The sequence below is a fragment of the Podarcis erhardii genome (genome assembly GCF_964252035.2).
Source record: "Podarcis erhardii genome assembly, chromosome: Z".
NCBI classification, from domain to species: domain Eukaryota; kingdom Metazoa; phylum Chordata; class Lepidosauria; order Squamata; family Lacertidae; genus Podarcis; species Podarcis erhardii.
In genome coordinates this window covers 15,336,176-15,354,020 of record NC_138504.1, presented here as the reverse complement: position 1 = coordinate 15,354,020, position 17,845 = coordinate 15,336,176, and positions in this window count along the sequence as shown.

The window sequence follows — 17,845 nt, the reverse complement described above, 5'->3', positions numbered from 1 at the left end:
AGCAGTGTATTTTTATTTTCACTTTATTAACGGAAAAACTGTTCATTTGTTTTTTTTAAAAAACAAACATTAACATGAAATTTTCCTAGCTCAACCTTCATATTCAATACATTTTGAGACTGGTGCCTGGCCTTCATTGATTAATAAAAAGGTCCCTTATTCAATCCCAAATTTATTCCAAACAGGTGAAGAATTAAGCACTGCCCTTTACTGCATACTGATCAGCAAAGAGGCTTACTTTGCTATATCTGCCAGTCCTAATTTTTAATCATTATTTAAGGTGGTTATTCTTTCTATGCTGCATGCCAATGAAATGCCAAGCTTCAGATGTCAAAGCATCAACCTTCTGTCTGTGTGGCGGGTGAAAGTCTTATGGACTCCAGGAAATAGCATCACATTAAGGGCAGGTTTAGAAAGAGATGGGCTTTAAGCAAATATTGCCAGCATTTAAAGTTGTTTAATTTACATCAATTCCCCCAGCTGAGCAATACATAAATATTCATGATTCTACCACTGTAGTTTACATTACAAGATATCATTGGAGATATGAGAGAGAGAGATGTGGCATAAATATTTTAAAACTCTTCTCAAAATATACTGCTTAATTCTGCTCTGATCTTGTATTCAAGATCATATTAACAGGAGAAAACTTCACTGTAAAAGTTTTATTAGAGGTGGTAATGAGTCGGGCAATTGAAAGATATTTACTATTGAATTATCTGGGAACACAAATGGCCTTGCATAAATACAGTTTCCATTGAGTTTTGTTCCCTCTGAACTCTTAGCAAGCACACTTGAAAAAATGCTGGTATAATGAAATAGGAAGAGTTTCATATCCATTGAAACCAATTTGCTTATATTCCCTATTTTTCCTGCCTCAAGGACCTCTTCATATACTTTCAAGTTTACATGTGTGAAAGAGTTTTAATATGTGCACCTAAAAATATAAAGTCTAAAAGCGACAAGCAGTTATTTGGAAACATGCTTAGTGTCATCAAAGATTGGATATATCTCCCTCTTGAGTGCTATGTGCAATGAAACGCACAGAAATGGATATCACACTGTGGCTCCTTTTAAAATAAATTCAGAGTCACTTTTGAAAGAGCTTCTGAAAGTTACGCTGAATGTGCATGGGCAAGCGTTGGTGGCAGAAAAAGTGGCTCTGCTTCACTTCTATGAAAGTTTGGTGTACATTATTATAATGTATGCAATGGAGGTTTGTCTATTAAGGCAAATGTGTCTGCTCTCAGACAGCCCCCACCTGCCTGCCTTCTGAAGGAGTGTTTGTAGGTAACCTGCAACTTCTCCTACACAGATTAACTGGGTAATTCTAAATTCAATAGGGTAATTCTAAATGATCAAATGCATATTCAAACAATGCAAAAAATTCAACATTCGGGAAGCCAACCCTACATCTAGGGGAAGGAAATTCCACATATGGGTTACCACTAGTGAGAAGTCCCCATCGCCATACCACAGGCCTTTCAGGTGTTAAGATTGTGTCATTTTTATTGGCATCCAGACTTTTTTCTGCACAAGGTGATTTGACAGGTGCTGTAGGTCAGCAGCAGAGCAAATGTTTTGTATGCAGAAGGTTAAGTGCCCTGGCTGGGAAAGAGTCCTGTCTGAAACTCTGAAGAGCTGTTCTGACTCACTGCAGATGATAGTGAGCTAGATTGACCAATGGTCTGACCCTGTATAAGGCTGTTACCTGATTTTAAGTAATATTGGGGGAGTTCTGCCATGACTATAACAAATGTTTGATTTAAATGCTTGATATAAACATTTCAAATGTGATCAAATGACAAACTGAGATGAGAGAACAGAGACTTTATCACACCTTTGATCTTCTTTCAAACCAATCCACATCTTCACACCATCTGTGTTCTAATAGGGTGTTCATTCCACTCACAAGTAAGCTATCACAGGAAGGTGGTTGAGGGCCTACTCTGCTGTCTCCAATATGTCACCTTCTTCACATTGGCTTCTTGTGAATTTGAAGGTGAAGGTCTGACCAGGAGAAGCTCACTATGCATTTCATAACCCTATACAACTAGGGTTCAAAATTGTGTTGGGATTGTGTGGGAAGGTTCCTTGAGAAGAAGAGGCTCCCCAGTAAAGCCCTTCACCCTCAATCCCACAGAGGCCTATAAACCCAATAGAGGTGATGCACATGAGGGGGTCTTGTCTTTGTTTATGTGTTCTTTTGATCTTTTGAGCCTGTGGCCTGTTTCAGATGATGTTAAATCTATCTCCTGAGGAGACTTCGGGGTTGGCGCCTCCGGTAATGGCGGAATTCCTCTGATCGGGAGGAATTTGCCCTGTGGGAATCTGGGTCTGGCCGTCACGGCGAAGGCGGAGACCCGTAAAAAATCGCAGGTGGGAGAAGCCTGTGAACGTGGGATTCAGTGGGCACCTTTTGTGCCTCCCCTACTCGTGGGGAAACCCAGTTTCGGGGGTCCGGAGCGACGTGGAGTGAGCGGCACAGTGCTTTGAATCGTCTGCTTCTTCCACGGAGCGAAGCCGCATAGCTGTTGCCAAAGAGCGCTGACTTTTTCCTGTGGACAATTTGATTCTAAAGTAACTACCCGTGAGTAGAGCTGAAGCGGGAGAATTGGGTTTCTAAACGTTTAATTTGGTATCGTAACGGGGAGGTTCAATACAGGAAGTCTGCCTTCCCCTTTTGTAAATAGACTGAAGCAATGAGGCTGCAAGCTGAAGTCTTGGAAAGCCTATTGTAAAGGACTAAATTTCCATCGGTAAAGAATATTAACCCCCCCCCCCTTGGAGGCAGGAGAAGAGGGGGGGAAGTTGTGAACTGAATAAGCCTGCGGGAGAGAGCGAAGAGAGTTAAAATACCGCCGCTCAGACCCTGGAAACGGGCTGCTAGCAGGACTGACATTTTTGGGAACGTTCACTGACAGCGATTGTTCGTTGACAGCTAGCTAATAAGAGAAATACATTGTTTCTACTGTCTCCGTCTGCTTTTAAAAAGGACTAAAAGTAACTGAAAATTGAAACTAACTTCATTGCTTGAGCTGTGTTTAAAAAAAGGACATTACTGACTAACTTAAATAGGAACTGTTTCCCTAGAGGAAGCCTTTTAAACTGTTACAAGAGCTGGGCTGGGGGAATTTCCAGCTGCAAGATAAAAAACTGTGAGACTTTGGGACTGACCTTGAATCGGTTAAGTGTTATGGTTAATGGAAAGGAAAAAACTGACCAGTCAATTCTTGAAAAAACATTAAGGTTTGGGAGGACTTGGCAACAATCTAGGAGAGCCTCAACATCAGGCCCCCCTGCTTCTTCTACTACTGCTTTTGTACCAGCATATTCAAAATCAAGAGGAATGTCGATAGAAGAGGCCTTAGCGGTTGCGTTAAATAAGATAAATGATTCACTGGAACAGCTTAACAAGAAAGTAGACGTGACAAATGCGAAAGTGGAAGCTGCAACTACTAAAATCGATTTAAATACAGAAAGTATAAATAATTTGGGACAAAAGTTGAATATCAATACAGAAACCATCCAGAAATTGATACAGGAATCTACTTTGACATGGCAGACTGAGGAGGAAGCTAGGGAGAAAGGCGTTGCTGCTGAACGTAATGTAACACAATTGGAGAGAGAGAGAGAGAGTCCCAGCTTTACAGAGGCAACTGGATGACCATAAGTCGACGCTTGCTATGATTGAGCTTAAAGAAAAACAAATGAATTTGAGGATCAGAGCCCTACCTGAATTGGAGAAGGAAATTATGATAGATTTCCTCACACAGGAATTTGCTGATTTTTGGGACTTGGACTTGGGTCAAGAAGAGATTAAAACTGTGAGGGCCTTCAGACTTGGAAGAGGAGGGAAAAAAGAGAAGAACAGAATAAGAGACTGTTGGCACTTCCAGAAGAACCTAGAAGTACAACAGCCAAGAGTGGAAACTTTTAAAGACGCCCCAAAATACCTTTTGGATCTTAGGTTTAACTATGGAGATTTGGCTGCCTTGTTGAGAAGGAATAAAATCATCTTCAGGTGGGAGTTTCCCCAAGGTCTACTCTTCAGCTTCAAAGGAAGGAAAATAAAAATAATATCAGTAGAAGACAAAGTAAAGTTTTTGTATAAATACGAAGAAGATCTGCAGAAGGGACTTGGAAAAGAGCTAAGAGCATTGGACAGAAGATCACCAGGTTGATGGACCATATGAAACTGGTGGAAATGACTGGCAGAATCCGAGACCAGGGAGAAGAGTCGGTGGAAGAAGACTGGAAAAAGTTTAAAGATTATTTATAGAAATATTGTAAAATTAATGAATGTTAGAAAAATGTTGGATTGAAGTTATATGGCTTTAGTAGAAATGTTATAAGGAATTAAGTATAAATAGATTATTAGAGTATTAGGGAAATAAGGTTAGAATATGTTAAGATAATTATAGGATAGAAAAGAGAGGAAGATGGAAAGGAATTGCTGAAACAATCAACAGAAGTGGAATACAAAAAGGGAGGTGTGAGGAGGTCGTTGAAACAAGTAAATGAAAGATATGACATTGAAATTGTATGATGTCTGTTAAAGTGTTTTTGTTTTGTTTTGTTTTGTTTATGGTGTTAGTGTTGTGTAATGTTTTTATATTGTATTGGTGTTTTTTTGTTTGTCTTTTTCTTTTTTCTTTCTTTTTTTGTAGTGTTTAAAAGTAATAAACATTATTTTAAAAAATAAATAAATCTATCTCCTGAACCTTTCAATGGAGAAGAATGTTAGCACAGTAATTGGATAGCCTGTGACAACTTTTTATAATTTTTTTAATTAATTATGATACTTAATGTAGAGGAAATGACATTGCTGCCAGTTTGACTCACATTGTCCTGGCACAACTAACTGCTCCTCAAGAGAGGCCAACCTTGAGTGTGCTGGGAGTATGAAAAAGAATAACTGCTGACTTTAGTATCTTATTTTCCAGCGAGCTAATTTTTTTCCATGTAATTAGCCCCAATGTTCTTCCCACATTAACAGTTCAAGTAATAAGTTATGCTTTAAATGATGGGAAGGGGTGTGTGTAGTGTATGTAGTGCAGTGAGAACAACACAGAACAGATTCAAGGTGCCAGCTCATTATGCCAGGATAGTGATAAATAAAACACAGTTGAACTTTAGACCTTCGCAATCATATTTACATTTCAACCTCATAGCAATTATTATATATTTATTATTTCATTCACCTACTCCCCCCTTTTTTTTGCCAGTTTCAGTCTGCTGTTCTCAACCTCTTTGATTTCTCAAACTGGAATTTCAGTACACTCATATGCTACTGTTCTGTGGTTCAAAAACCTAGTTCTCAAGCATAATATCTCCAGGCCTGGGACAAACTCCTAACATGGGCCTCATCCATTTTGAAAAACCAACCAACCAAACAACCAGCCAACAAACCCAAACAGAGAATTGATGAGTACAATATTAACCATGCTCAGAGTAAACCCATTGAAATGAATGGACATGACTGACCTAGGTATATTCATGGTACTCCTTCCTGAGTTCCTTTTGTTTAAGTACTTTATATTTGCATGTAGAGCCAGACATAACACATGGTTATGGTATGTGTTATAAATATAATGGTAATGTGTTAAAATGGTATGTGTTTAAATAATAATACAGTAGTGTACTGATAAGTCTCTTTTAGACATGATCATAGATCTCTTGCCCTTAGCTCCTTCTGCTTGAAGATTACATTTCCTTACTGGCAACCCAACTCCAGATGATACTACCCTCGGAGAGTGTACCTATTACCTTCAATGCTTGGACCCTGCATTAATCAGCAACTACAGTGCCTAAAGTTGGGACCTAAGGCAGTGAGTTATAGTGGCATACAAGGGAATGAACATCTGCAACAATCATGCTGTAGCAGACAGAATGAAGCTGTTGGACTAGTTGTGCCTGATACAGTTAAATACATTTTGCCTTGCAAAGTCAACTGAGTGTTATCGTTTGCTTGCTGCATTTCAGGCTACATCTGCCAGCTTAATGCATTGACCTCAGGGAGCCTGAGTTGTCTAGGGCAAACTCTGATCTGGATTCAGGTACAGCCATCTAAGGCTCCAACTAGGCCTTGACAGTGCTAGAGAAAAGAAGTTAAATGTGTGGCTCATGCTTTGCTTCTTGTTGCATGCTGTCTCATCTGAAAGGTAAATATGCCCATATTCACCACAGGTAAACAAATAGACATGAAGTTCTTTCTCTGCTCACTGTCTTTGAAAATATATCTACTAGTGTGTGAACAACCTTGCCCCATAGTTTCCATCACAAGCCACAGTCCCGAAGGAAGTATTCACCAAAGCCGTAATGAAAACCAATTCTGTGTAGGTTCAACTCAGTGAGTGATGTATGTCAAATGGCATCCTAGCCTTGGCTAACACGAACATCAAGAGTAATTGAGACCATCAATCTGTGCATCTGGCAACCTTAATGTTTTAAAAAAGCTTCAGAATATTGGATTATGACAACAGATTGTCTTCTCATTCCATCCTTTTTGTTAAACCGACAGCATGGGCAATGATTTCTTTGCCATTTGCTATGGAAAGTTAGATGACTCTCAATTAAAGCAGAAAATAAATTTGAAAAGTAAAGGGTCTGAGAGATGGAAGATCAATTGCTTAGTAGTTTAACTGACAAGCTATTATGTTCTTGGCAAGATTAGCTTCAGTATAATTTCTGACAGGAAGATGGAGAAAGACTATCCAGTATTCTCTTCCTGGTTCTGAAACCTGTAAATCTTGTCATTGACCTCTTTCTCTTTCCTTCCATTCCATTGATTGATCTGCTTGGTGTCACTGTAAGCATGGGCCAGCATAGCTATTATGGCCTTTGGGTTTCATATTGGCTTACTTGTGCTGATGTCACTGAGGGACTAAGCAGAACTGAGCCAAGTTGCTGAGGAAAATGTGGACTGAGAGGACTTTATCCTTTGAATTGTATGATTCAAGATTGGCCGAAATCTCTATTAAAACCTATATTTACTTGTTAAACCTTATATGCCTATTTTATTTGGGCATTCAAATGATACTGTGTGCAAATCAGGTGAGCATTTCCACAGGAAAAGACAGATGGGTTCACTGACTACTGAGCATCAAATAAAGGTGGAGAAGAGTCTCATCAAACTCATGATTCACCTCCCATCTGTGGCCTGACAAAGAAGTTTAACACTGAGGCTGCATTAAATTATCTACTTCTAGGCTGGGATGCCAGAAGGGTGCTGGCAAACTTGGAAGGCTGGTTGCAGAAATTTACAACCCTGGACAGCTCCCCATGGGAACAGCTGTCTGAGGCTATAATTTGAACAATGAACAGAATTTTGAATTCTTTGAGAACATAACCTAAAAGAACAAAATATAATAATTTTGCAAGTACAGTAAATACTGTGAAAATGTTGTGGGGAGGAGAGAGATTATTTTATTCATAAAGTGTATATTGATTGCTGGTTGGCATCTATCTGTCTCGGGAGCCAATGGAGGAATGCACTTTTGAGAGTGAAGTTAAATTGTTGGAAAGTTACAATGCCTGGTACGGCTGTAGAGACTGATATGAGAGTAACCCAAGCATATAAACAAAATGAGGGGGGGGGAGGGGAAGATTTCAAAGCACCAGGAGTGGGGGCAGGAGAGAGGTAAATGGTTGCACATTATTCTGAAATTCACTTGGCCATTAATTTATGAATAAAGGCCATCTGTCAATGAACAACTTGTCCTCTGTATTTTATGCATTTCACTTAGCCTTGAAGAAGCATGCAAGTTTTCTAAATAAAGCAACTTCCTAGGCTTTCTTTGTCCATTCTGTAGTGCTTGGTAGTTCTGACGGCTTCCAGTGTTGTCTGATGCATAAGTAGCTTTCTGGGGTCAGATTCAAGACAAAAACAACGTTGCTCCAACAATTCTCTGGAGCCACTTGTGGGCTTTTAATAATCCTTCAACCAAGGACTTGCCTCTAGCTCTGACTTCTGTCAGCAAACTATGTCATATAAAGGCCTTGGAAATAAGTCAATTAAGTAGCTCCATCAATGGACTCGTATTGATTTCAATGGATCTACTTTGATAATGGCTAATGTTGGATACCACTCCTTAGATCTTGGGCAATGGCTCTGACAGCTTTTGGGTGGTAGCAACAGTGTTCATTACACTACTGTGGGTGATTTCCAGGAGGAGTCAGTGTCATTGTCAGAGGAAGAAACCTGAACTGCCTCTTAAAGTAAGGCAGAATCTGGGTCTTCGGGCTCTCCTCCTGGATGTCTGGCCAGTTTGTAATTCTGGAGTGTTCATCTGCATTATCAGGGAGTGGCATCTGCATTATCAGGGAGAGAGTATGGAACCATAACAGCTGCAAGCTCTTCCATAGCTCAATTAGCTGGACCCCACGCTATAGTAGAAAATGATAACCCATCAGCTAATTTTCAAAGGTCCAAATAATAGTTGATGGACTTCTTGTATAGAATGATGGACTCTGTAGACTGGCAAGTTACTTCTGAGTGCATAATCAGTATTGCTTAACACAGATTAGTTCTGCCTTAAGTCTTCAATGAGAAACAAGGAGACACTTTAGGAAGTCTACCTAGAAGGCAGCATGTTGAGAGCACCACTTAAGTTTCTCATAATTGCGGAAACATTCAAAGCAGTTGGGGGGGGGGGGGAGGTGAACACTGAGAAGATTACCGGTAGGCCCCTGCAAGTAATTTTGGCTCGGGAAATTTTCGTTTATGATGCTAAAAAGGAAAAAAAAAAGTCATAAAACTGATTTGTCATGCTACAGTGTGGCATCCAAGATACCATTACAGTGTTTGGGAGATAATTGGTCCATACCAGAATTACAGGCAAACTTGCTTGAGCTCCTAAATTAAAATCCTTCTTTTTCATTTTTTAAAATAGAAATGCTCCTTTGAGTTGTCGTTAGGGAACAAAAATTAGAAGGAATTAATTAAGCATGAGCTATTTACTAGCCACAGGCTGGCTATGGAGTGCTGAAAGAAATACAGTAATATAACATTTCTGGAAAGTTGATGCAGAGAATATTGGCCGATGAAAAGTGTTTTTTCTTTTTCTTTTTTAAAAAATCCTTGCTAGGTGAAATACCATCTGCTTTATTAAAACATCTCAAATCTGACATAATAGGAATATGCAAACTTTCCTTTTATAATGTGATGTGCACCTTTTAAATAGTATTAAATTATATAGCAATTTTTAAAAATGCATTATTTTAAAAGACTCCTTTCTCATCTATTTGCATTTGCAAAATAAGCAATAAGCACAGATGCAATCCATAATTGATGTTTTGCATTCAAAATTAGCACTTAGCATTCTATATTATCGGCCAATTAAAACTCTGTACAATTTGGCTTTGAAATGTGAAAGCTAGAGATGGCATACATTCACCCTGCATTTCCCAACATTTCACAGGAGGGTTCACACAGCTCTTTAAGTTGCTACTGAATATTGCCCAAAGCAATGTTTAGTGGGGTCCTGAATTTCAAGAAAAGTTTTAAAAGTATAAATAATTTTGCACATTTCTAGGTCTTGGGCTCAGGAACTTCTGCCACCCTCACAAAATGCATAATTGTATGGGAAAGTCGATGGGAATATTGACTATTTAGCATCAAGGTGACCACAGAAACTTTAGAGAGCACCATAACAATAAGAGTTTGGGGAGCTAGATGGCTTACATTCTGTCAATTATCTAGATCAGGCACCCCCAACCTGCGGCCCTCCAGATGTTTTCGCCTACAACTCCCATGATCCCCAGCTAACAGGACCAGTGGTCAGGAATTGTAGTCCAAAACATCCGGAGCGCCAAAGGTTGGGGATGTCTGGTCTAGATCAGATGATACAGAAGAACACTTCTGCTTTTATAAAGCTTAAGTGCAAATGACATTTCAAAAAAATTCCACCCTGTTTGTGGGCAGCAAAACTGAAAGAGGGGTTTCACCAAGTTTATTCAGAGTTAGGAGAAATGATCCAAGTTGTCTAAGTGGCAGCAACTGTGTTGGGAGCACAGCTACCTTTTGGATCCTTCACAATGCCCCACATAAAGGGTTGTTCTTGGGTGCTGTGAGTTGGGTTAGGAATGAAGGCCTTCACGGTGACTGTGTTAATGAATTTCACATGCCTCAGTTGCAAATTCCATCTTGTCCCACCTCAACTTCTACTTGCCCGGAGTTTCTCTTGAAGTTGGAACCAGCTCCTGCCAACTTCAAATATCAAATCTCTTAACACTCCAACATGAACCATGGTCCTTCCTTCAAATACTTCTCTTCCTTCACTCCTGCTCAAGTCCTTATTTAGAAAGTAGGTACCTGATTGTTTTCTGGGAAATGCCTAAATTGTTTCCATATTGATCTTCTAGGTCTTTTCTAAAGTGTTCAAGTGATAGTTTCCAGTAACATGTATCACATGGTATGGTATCACAACTGGAAACTGAAATATAGATTACAAGCCTGCAGACTTGTGGAGAAAATGTCTGTTCCACAGCTCAGTGGGAACTCTATATTAATTGGCAGGGAAGAGTCTAAATGATTACCTCCACACACAACTTCTCAAGTCAGGTATTATCAGGAAAACATAAGGCCAGCTCCACAGAATTATAAGCACATCCTTGAGTTGTATCCAATATGATGCAAGTTTCATAGGAATGAATTAAGATTCTGAATTTAGGTCCATCAATTTCAGTGGGTTTACTCTGAGAAACCCTTTGGTGAAATTTACCAAACCAGCCCTGTTAGTGGAAGCCCTGAACAAGAACTTCCAAATGAGCTACTCATGGGTAGTTGTTTAAAATCCAATTGTCCACAGGAAAAAGTCAGCGCTCTCCAGCAACAGCAATGCGACTTCACTCCGTGAAAGAAGCAGTCGATTCAAAGCACCATGCCACTCACCCCGCATCGCTCCGGATCCCCAAAACAGGGTTTCCCCGTGAGTAGGGGAGGCGCAAAAGGTGCCAGCCGAATCCCAGGTTCACAGGCTTCTTCCGCCTGTGATTTCAGTGGGTCTCCGCCTTCGCCGTGGCGGTCAGACCCTGTTTTTCACAGAGTAAGTTCCTCCTGATCGGAGGAGCTCAGCCATTGCCGGAGGTGCCAACCCGGAAGTCATTGGATCTTTAAAATTGGATCTTTAAGTACCTTAATTTGGCACCGAAGCGGGAAGGTCATAAACAGGAAGTCCACCTTCCGCTTTTGTAAATAGACTGAAGCAAAGACGTTACAAGCTAAAGTCTTTGAAAGCTTTTGACAAAGGATTAAATCTCCATCGGTTAAAAATACAACCCCCCCCCCTTGGAAGCAGGTGAAGAGGGGGGAAATTTTGAACTTAGTAAGCCTGCAGGAGTGAGGGGAAAATCAAATTACCACAGCTCCGAACCTGGGAACGGGCTGCCAGATGACGCTTGGGGAAAGTTTATTGACAGAACGGATTTGACAGCTAGCTAAAATAAGAGCAAGATACTGTTTCATTGTCCTCTTCTGCATCTAAAATGGAGGAAAAAGTAACTGAAAATTGAAACTATGTTTATTGCCTGAGTTGTGCTTGAAAGAACTGATACAAGTGGAGACTGTTTCCCTCTAGAGGGAGCCTTTGAAATTGTTATAGAAATGTAACTGGGAGGTCTCCAGCTGCAAGATAAGGATTCTGAGAACCAGAGATTGACCTTGGACCATTCAAAATGTTGATAGGAGAAGTTATTTTGACAGCATTATTTAAGATAAATTATTCGCTAGAAGAGCTTCATAAAAAGACGGAAGACATGACTTTTAAAATTGATAATTTGGAACAGAAAGTGACTAATTTGAGACAAAAAGCGAGCACCAACACAGAAATAATTCAGGACCTGGCACAGGAACCTACTTTGGCAGAACAAATGGTGGAGGAAAAGGAGAAAGTCATTGTTTTTGAACCTAAAATAACACAAGCGGGATCCTTAGTTCTACAGAAGCAAATTGAGGACTATAAATTGAGGCCTTTTATGATTGAATCTAGAAAAAGCCAGATTTTGAGGACTGGATCCCGGCTTGGACTGAAGAAGGAAAGTTGGAAAGATCCCTCTATCCAGGGATTAATTGACTTTTGGGACATGGACTTGGATTTGAAGGAGATTGAAGTTTTGGGGGCCTTTGGATCTGGAGGAATCTTGAAATACGTCCTGAAACACTGTATAGACCCTAGCTTCAACTATGGAAATTTGGCTGAACTGTCCATAAGGAATAAAAGTAATGTCAGGATGGAGTTCTCTCGAGATTTGCTCTCTAGCATTAAAGAATATGAAGAAGATCTGCAGAAGGGACCTGGAAAAGAGTTAAGAGCCTCGGACATAAGATCTCCAGGTTGATGGACTATAGAGAATTGATGGAAAGGACTGGCAGAATCCGAAACCAGGGAGAAGAGTTGATGGAAGAAGATTGGAAAATTTAAAGTTTATATATAGAAATATCACAAAATTAATGAGTGATAGAAAAATGGTGGATTTAGAAGAAATGTTATAAGGAGTTAAGCATATATAAGTATTTTAGTTTTAATGTTAAAATAAGGTTAAGAAAATTGGTGAAAGGAGGGAAAGTAAAGTTACATTATACTGAGATAAATTACAGAACAAAAATTGGAAAAGATGGAAAGGATTTGCTGAAATAGTTAATCGAATTAGAATACAAAAAAGGGAGGTGTGAGGAGGTCAAGGAAACAAGCAAATGAAAGATAAGTTGGGAAGATTAGTTGTGTTTTTTCTTTCTTTCTTATTGTGATGTATTGTTTTGCTTTTGTTTAATGTGGTGTGGTTGCTTTTGCTTTTGTTTTTTGTAACTCTTAAAAATTTTAATAAATATTATTTTTTTTTTAAAAAAACAAGAACTTCCAAATGAGCAAGAAGACTCCCCCCCCTTCTTCCTCCACATTAGCTGGAGGGGTCAGGTGAACCCCAGGGCAGCACATGGCAGAAAAAGAAATGGGGATCATTCCACCTGTCAATCTGAAATGCTCATGCAGATGGAACATTTGGAAAAGCACAACATTGAATTCCATCCCTTATGTTCTAAACCACTCCTGAGGGTTGAATGTTTCTTCAGAAGCAATATGCAAAGTAGGAAACGATGCCACAGTTTGAGTAGGCAGTCAGTGGAGACAATAGGGTCCCCTTGAATGAGTAGACATGCCTTCCACCCATGCTAGGCATTTCCTGTAACCCACCTTTAACTCCAAAGCTGGATTTTAGAACACATAAAACTTTTTAGACATCTCTCCACAAAGGCCCTTGAATTCTGCTATTATTTTAAAAATGCATTCTTTGCTGTAAGCACTTCTGAGCCCAGCTCTATAAGAGTGAGATATAAAACAGCAATAATAATGAATGAGGAGTGTGCATTTCAGTATATGAGTTAGGGTGCAGCATTCCTGCCTTGGGAAGGCTGTTTCACAACCCAGACTGCACAACCAGAAAGTAGGCTGTTTCGTAGCCTGGACTGGGCTCACCGTGGGTCACCCACATATCTGCATATGTGTCAGAGATAGTTCTGCAAACTCTTCAAGTTGAACATTTGAGGAATTTAGATGGAAACTAAAAAAAAAAAAGGGTTTTGATACAGCAAATGAAATTTTCCTTGGGTGGTATTTAGATGTGGGTCTCATATTCATAATGTAGATGTCAAAACTGCATACGCTTCCAGCTGTGCAGAAAGATGGCTTTGTGATGTGTAGGAAATCACCCTGCCCATTTAGGAGAGTGATTTTGCACATATGGCTTCCCAGTTAGTAAGGAGCATATGTTTGTGTAAGTGGTGGCAACAATGCATCCAGTATAAAACAAGAATGGGCTCTGGGCATCAATTAATCTGTGTGATTGCCTTGCATAGAAGCAATGGATGTCAGCAACAATTCTCAAGTGGTAAGATACAGAAATGTTACAATGATTCAATATAACTCTAAATATAGTCGTCATTGCTTCTATTAGTATATTTGAAAAATGGTTATATGCCTCATGCAGCATCATTCATGACGAAACATCCCATCACAAATCAATGTTTGACCTTCTAAAGCTATTTTTATGTTATGCACTATGTTTTTATAGGGTTTTATGTAGTATCATGGCCTTTAAATCGCAAGAGGCTATGAAACCTTGTAACCAAGATTACAGTCTAGTGGAGGTTGTTAATTTTACAAATGCTTGTAGAATGTAATGACATTCCAAAGCTACAAAGGAAAGAAAGAATAGATGCAGGCAGGCTTTATTAAAATGTATCTGTGAACTTTTCTGGTAATTTAAAATCCGGGTTTCACAGGCAAATTTCATGCAGTGAAGGTCTCAACATGGTTTATATGTAACTTGTCAAAAGCTATATTCTAAATATAGATATAGATATCACTATCCGGACTCAGCTTCATACAGTGAAATTGATGGGCCATAAATTAACCACATGTAAAAGAAAATATAAAATACATAATTTATTTATGTAATTAATTGTCACAGGATGTGCTGTGTTGACCATTAGCTTAGATTGTTTTTGCATAGGGGTGGATGAATGTGTCAATTTTTGTTTTGCTCAGTTTCTTCCAATCTTAAATTCAGTTCACCACATTTCTGTATCTGCTGGTGATTTTTATTAAAACCTTCATGAAAATTCATTTCTCCTAATATATATTGAGAGAGTCCTCAGGATCCCAGGACCAAGGTTTCCTACTCCTGCACTAACTGATGCCTGACATGTATGGAAGCTCGCACAGATTTCAAACACTTTATACTACTGCAAATCATTGCTTTTGAGAAATTGCAGTGCAGATTTCAACACAGTACTAAGCCAGTGTGAAGTAGGCCTACTGAAAGACATCCCACTAGAAGGACCACTCCATGGCCACCAGGCTGTCATTTGCACCTGTAACTGTAGAACCCTTCAAGCCTGTGTGATCTCCAGATGTCAATGACACATCCGGAGCTTGGGTGGTGGTGGATTGTTTTGGAAAGAATCTCATATAGTTCTTCATTTGGGTGGGGAATAGGGAGTAGGGAGTAACTCAGTTTATTTGAAAGCCAAGGGAAATAGGGAGTAGAGACCTGTGGCTGTTCAGATTATCCTAGTATGTAACTTTCACCAGCCCCAGTCAGCACAACCAATAGCTAAGGATGATGCAAATTGCAACAGCATTTGGAGGGACATAGATTTCCCATACATGCAAAATGAGCCCTTGGGAGCATGTCTATCAACAGTGTCCAAATAACTGCTCTTTACAACCGTATTATCTATATCTAAATAGATGGAGAGTTATTTAGGTCTTTCAGACATGTCTATTGCATGGAAGAGATGAATATTTATGCCTGCATTATAAGGTTTCACAACTGTATATGCTGCTTCAAACATTTTATGCTTTCATATACAGATGTGTTGCATTTTACCAGGCTCAGCACTATTCAAAAGTCTCTTGGGTAAGTGCTAAACTGCTTGTTCCATATTCAGATGTCCCTTTGGCAGATTATAATAAAGAGCCTTGGAAAACATACTGTTTTACTGGCAATAAAGAGGCAATAACATCTTAATACAATCAGAAAGAATAACTTAGCAGTCTAAATGTCTGAAGTAAAGGGATAATTGAAATTACTTTGGGTGTAAGCCTCAGCAGTTTCCCGCTTTGTGATATTTCAGGTGATCATTTATACTTAATGAAATGCAATGAAACAATAGAATGATATTGATTTAGAACTTGAAAAAGTTTGGATCAAATCTGCAGCGGGCCTCCCTGATACGCCTCACATTTGTGGAAGAAACAAATTGCCTACATTATATCTCATTATAGTCACTAGAAATCAATAGCTTGCTTGCATTGGAACATATATCTCTCCTAGCCTTGCAAACCATTTTGATGGGCAAGTTGAATGAATAGCAAAGTATTTTCATAGCCTGAAACCAACATTATCTATCTATCATCTATATCTATCTATCTATCTATCTATCTATCTATCTATCTATCTATCTCTATCTATCTATCTATCTATCTATCTATCTATCTATCTATCTATCATCTATCTATCTGATCTCCATGCCCTCTTTCCGTAACTGCGCCTAAGTATGTGTAACTAAAATAAATCCATATTCTTTCCCACTTAAACCTATACCCAATTTCTCCCCTCCCATTGTATCTAGCACCGAGCTGTTGGCAGCAGGGTCGAGTATGCTTCATACCCCTCCCTCCCCATTTTTATTGCCTTCAAACTCTTGGAAGGCCCTGCCTGAAGGCCCTTTTGCATACATGGACGCTCTCTGGATGCTCTCTTTATAAAGCTGCCCAAGCTGGCAGTCATTAGTACATTATTACCAAGAATCTAGAGGTGACTGGAATTCTGTGTCTTTGTGTGCTTTGCTCTAAGCAGTGGGCACAGCACTATGACAAAGACTCAGAGGGAGCTACAGTATTTCAAGCTTGGTATCCTCTGATCAGCAGGATGCTCTAAGTAGTAGTTCCTACTAAACAGTAGATGCTGGGTGGGGATTTCCCCGCTATGGCAGCATTAACATGAATACATGCCTGAACCCTTGCACACCCCAAAGGGATATCACAACAGGGCATACTACAGCAAAGAATTTTCACTGGTGAAGGGATTAAATCGAAATATACAATTCCTGGAAATGTCTCCACCATTCCTCATGAGGGGCATCTCAGTGGTGGTGTAGTGGTTAAGAGTGGTAGTCTTGTAATCTGGTGAACTGGGTTTGCGTCTCCGCTCCTCCACATGCAGCTGCTGGGTGACCTTGGGCTAGTCACACTTCTCTGAAGTCTCTCAGCCCCACTCACCTCACAGAGTGTTTGTTGTGGGGGAGGAAGGGAAAGGAGAATGTTAGCTGCTTTGAGGCTCCTTAGGGCAGTGATAAAGTGGGATATCAAATCCAAACTCTTCTTCTTCTCAGTCACCTGGCTGCGAGTTCTGACTGATCAGAGACCCTTTGTGACCTCTCTATTGACAGCTTTCTTCCTGTGCCTTTTATCATTAAATATGTCTTTCTGTCAGTACTTCCCTTAATGAGATCATGTAATGGATTAGAAGCACACACCCAGCAGGAAGTTTCTCTCTAATACCTGGAAACCTCTCAGGCCCCAACTTTTTCAGTCTTCTCCACTTCACACAGGCTTCTTCAAGCTTTCTCAAAAGCAGTGGATGCTTGCAGGAACAAGACCTTGTCTTCAGCTTTGCTTGATCCTTACATTTGCCTTCTCCTCCCTTCTCCCTGCTCCTCAGCTATGTTTCTTTGTTCTCTCTCTTACTCACACTCACACCCCCTCACACTTGAACTTGGACACCAGTTTGCTGGATGATGGTAAGAGGCAACCTTCTTCAGCCAGGTAAATTTTCCCACCATAGATTTTGCTAGAATTCAGCTGCTACTGAGCCCATGATGGTGAAACACAGGAAACTGTTTCTCTTTACTTCTCCTTCCTCCTTCAGTACAAGTTGATTTCAGTATTTTGTTCCTCCTCCATACCTTTACCTTTCTCAGCTTCCTATTCTCTACATTTCTGCATCCTTGTGTTGTCGAAAACCCAGTTAAGCCTTTCCTCCTGGTGTGTTAAGGCCTCAAGTGCACTTAGGCAGCCTCCTCCACTTCATATAAAGCCATCTTTCCACCAGTCTCTATCTCAGCAATAGCTTTTGGACACTCAGTGTAGGTTAGGCAGACTTTCTGATTTAAAGCTTACCATCTGCTATCCTATATTTTTATGCTCCCCTGTAATGTCACCTTAGGACATTTCTTACCTTATCTCTCCTATTCCACAGAGATAGCTGGAAAGATGGTGACATGGAGGCAGGCTTTTTAATATATATACTGGTGACCACAGTTTTATGGAATGCACTCCCTGCC